This window comes from Suricata suricatta, chromosome 13 (genome assembly GCF_006229205.1).
Source record: "Suricata suricatta isolate VVHF042 chromosome 13, meerkat_22Aug2017_6uvM2_HiC, whole genome shotgun sequence".
Taxonomy (NCBI): domain Eukaryota; kingdom Metazoa; phylum Chordata; class Mammalia; order Carnivora; family Herpestidae; genus Suricata; species Suricata suricatta.
In genome coordinates, this window is record NC_043712.1 from 29,055,932 (window position 1) to 29,060,104 (window position 4,173).

Here is a 4,173-nt window from a genome sequence, read left to right on the forward strand (position 1 = left end):
GGGGGGAAGACAGGTGGTGGTGATGGTGGTGGGCACTTGAGGGGAAAAGCACTGGGTGTTGTATGGAAAACAATTTGACAATAAAATATTATGGGGAAAAAAAAGCATTTGAATAGCACCATATAATGCAGCCTCTTTCAACTCTCCAATAAAATACCAACAAAATTGCAACAAAATGGAAACATAATATCACTATTAAAAAGTAAAATTTAGGAGTGCCTGGGTGGCTAATTCGGTTAAGCATCCGGCTTCGGCTCAGGTCCTGATCTCACGGTTAGTAGGTTCGAGCCCCGTGTCGGGCTCTGTGTTGACAGCTCAGAACCTGGAGCCTGCTTTGGATTCTGTGTCTCCCTCTGTCTCTCTGACCCTCCCCTGCTCTCACTGTCTCTCTCTGCCTCTCAAAAATAAATAAAAGCATTAAAAATTTTTAAGTAAACTTTAAAGCAATTTATGAAAATCTGAAATTTTCAGTACCTATAAAATTTATGCTAATAGGTTTAGAAAAACAGATATAAGGTTTGCTTCTTGGAGTATTATGCTTTTTTTCACCAAACAGCTTGTCCTAACACAAGGTGTGAAGTTTTGTTGCCTCTCCCTTTTCAAAAACCATAGAAAATATGACAACCCTGTCTTTACTGAAAAACAATTCTTCTTGGAGTTCAGATAATTTGATTTTTTTACTATACACAATCTTTCTATATTCAGAAATAGAATGAAATTAGATAGTTAGGAAGAGGAAGAACATTCCTCAGGGCCCCTTTCATCCCCTATCCAAATACAAACTCATCCTCAGGTTTCCATGGAATTACTTCTTAGAACTTTCCTCTCAACTACTGGAAACAGTGTGTGTGTGTGTGTGTGTGTGTGTGTGTGTGTGTGTGTGTGTGGCATCGTTATTAGTGTGAATGATTCTGTCTTCAGTATCCATGTTTCGGTAACAGCCTCTTACAATTCCTACAGATACACTTTACCACCAGGCAACTTACTGTGCTTGCAAAACAGAAGTAAGGCTGCCTACTTTCTCTTTTGTAGCCCAAGATGAAACATTATCTTCACCTTCTTTTTCTTCCTTACAACCATCTCCATTGCTTTTGGCCCCAGAGATTAAGCTCACCTGGGCACCTTAAGTCGATATGGTTTTTAAGATCTAGATATAAGATGGTAAGGATAATCTTTCTTCCACATGACCGTTCATATTTACGGTCTTTTTTAATACGACAATCCTGTCTTTGTTTCTTCTACAGATAAATAAAACTAGTAAATTTTTTATTTGTGTTGGGAACGCATGACTCTTATGTGTAGTCTCCCCTAAAAGAACCATTGATGGCAGAGTTTAATAGTACCTTCCTGCCAGGGCACCTGGATGGCTCAGTCGTTTAAATATCCAACTTCAGCCCAGGTCATGATCTCGCAGTTTGTGAGTTTGAGCCGGCTCTGTGCTGTAAGCTCAGAGCTTGGAGCTTGCTTTGGATTCTGTGTCTCCCTCTCTCTCTACCCCTCCCTCACTTGATCTCTCTCTCTTCCTCTCTCTCTCTCTCTCTCTCACACACACACACACAAATAAATAAACATTAAGAATAATTTAAAAAAATAGTACCCTCGTGCCTTTAAAACTTAACAGGAAAAGGGAGATAGAAAATTAAATCATATTGCATGGAATAAGTGGCTTCTTTTCTACTTGTGACAGCAGAGTCAAGAAGTGGATCAGAGCAGGAAACCGTAGAAATATAGATTCCAGTGAATTCTGTTTTTTTAGACTATCAGAGAATTAGAAATGGAGGCAGCAAAAGGAGCAGTTGTAAGCTATAAATTAGAATTGTCCTGAAAACTAAAAATATTTATCTATTCTCTAGCTGCTGATCTGAGAAATAGACTTCAGTCAATGTCTATGTGAACAGTGAAAGAAACCAAAGACACACATAAATGTGACTATCTGGACATTTTATTTGGAAAAAAAAAGAAAAAGAAAATAACTAAAGAACAAATAAAGTACAGGGATGACAAAAAATAATTTGAACCAAAAAATGAACCACCAAGCTAAAAGTTCAAAGGTAAATCATCCCCCCAAATAAATTATTATAAAAAATAGATTGAATCCTAGAAAAGTTACACTTTCTTAGCAAAATAAAACTGTGAGCAGTGTATTGGTTAACCTTAAAAGAGAACAGAATTAAATTAAGATGCAAGTGAGTAGATAAGAAAAGTTGGTCAGTAAACTAAAATGCACTAAAAGGAATACGGGGGAAAACATGAAGAAAATAGAATTTAAAATATGGAGAATAGATGTGAAGATTCATTAGACTAGAAAGAAAACCATACGACAAAACGCAACATAACTCCAAATAAAGAGCATAATACCGTAAAGCCCAGGCACAAAGGTTAAAATGACCCACTGTATCTATGGATTTTCTGTTATATCAGAGTTCAGACTTCTGCCTTGTTTTTTGTTTTATTTTTCCATTTATTTTTTATCATTATTTAAATTTTAGTCAACATACACTGCAATGTTGGTTTCAGAAGTAGAACTCAGTGATTCATCACTTCCACACAACACCCAGTGATCCTCATAACAAGCGCCCTCCTTAATCCCCATCACCTACCTAGCCCATCTCCTGCTGACTTCTCTCCATCAACCCTCAGTTTGTTCTCTATCATTAAAAGTCTCTTGTGTTTTATTTCCCTTTTCTCCTTTCCCATATATTCATCTGTTTTGTTTCTTAAATCCCACATGAGTGGAATAATATGGTAGTTATCTTTCTCTGATTGATTTATTTTGTTAGCATAATACATGCTAGCTCCACTCGCATCATTGCAAATGGCAAGGTTTCATTCTTTTGATGGCTGCGTATTATTCCATTGTATATATAACCACATCTTCTTTATTCATTTACCAATAAATGGATTGGACATTTGGGTCTCTCCATAGTTTGGCTCTTGCTTATAATGCTGCCATAAACATTTGGGTACATGTACCTCTTCAAATCTGTATTTTGGCATCCTTTGGGTAAATACCTAATAGTCCAGTTGTGGGATTGTAAATCAAAACCATGATGAGGTACCATCTCATGCCTGTCAGAACGGCTAAAATTAATAACACAAGAAACAACAGTGTTGGCAAGGATGTGGAGAAAGGGAATCTTCTTGCACATTTGGTGGGAAGGCAAACTGGTGTAGCCATTTTGGAGACAGTATGGATGTTTCTCAGAAAACTAAAAATAGCCCTACCTATGATTCAGCAATTGCCTTGTTTTTTTTAAATCCCAAGAGACTTACTTAATTTTTTTTTCCCTCTAAATAAAATGCTGGGTCTTGCTTATCAAATCCATATCTGATTCTAAAGTAGGTATTAGACACACACACACACACACACACACACACAAACTCCACTCATACACACTCACAATTTATACTAAGACTATCCTTTATAAAGTTGTAATAGTTGTTGGCTTTTTAAAAAATATAAGCTGCAGGTAGTTATGCTATTTGTATGCTGACCATAGCAGGCACTACTGACATCTGGCTATGTCTGAGTCAGGTAGAGCCTCAGATACAGGTTGTACCAAACCCCTTACATACTGTGGATCCTGGATCCAACTCCTACAAGATGTTTCCTGAGGACATCAAAGAAACTTAAACCTTAGGTCATTCGTCTTGCCCAAGAGTGGAGAAGCAAGCTATGAACTGGGATATCAAAACCTTTGCATCAGATACTTGAGAAACAAACTGACAAGCCAAGAAACTAGAGTTCGAACAAAGCTAAAATAAACAAAAGACCAAGGAAAATTTAAAAATCCAGGAGATTAGTTATAGCTCAGAGTATATCTTTGTGTTTTTCTTTAAGAGACTGTACATCATCAAATGATATTGCATCCATCTTCAAAACCCTGTATTAGCATGTTTCAGCTACTAGCCCTCAGAATATTATCAATTCAAGATATTACAGGTTTTGATTTTTTATATTTTTAATTTTTAAGGCATTACAGTGTTTTGTTAACTGTAATTGTTCCTGCTTTCTGGCTGTCTCTTCTTTCTCTAGAAGATCCTCTCCAAACTCCTCTTCTGCTCACCATAGTGAGGATTCATGTCCTAATCTTGTCTTGTCACTTTACATGCTCCCCACATAAGTACTATGTTCAAATCCATGACTAAATATTGTCAGAGATAAATACAGCT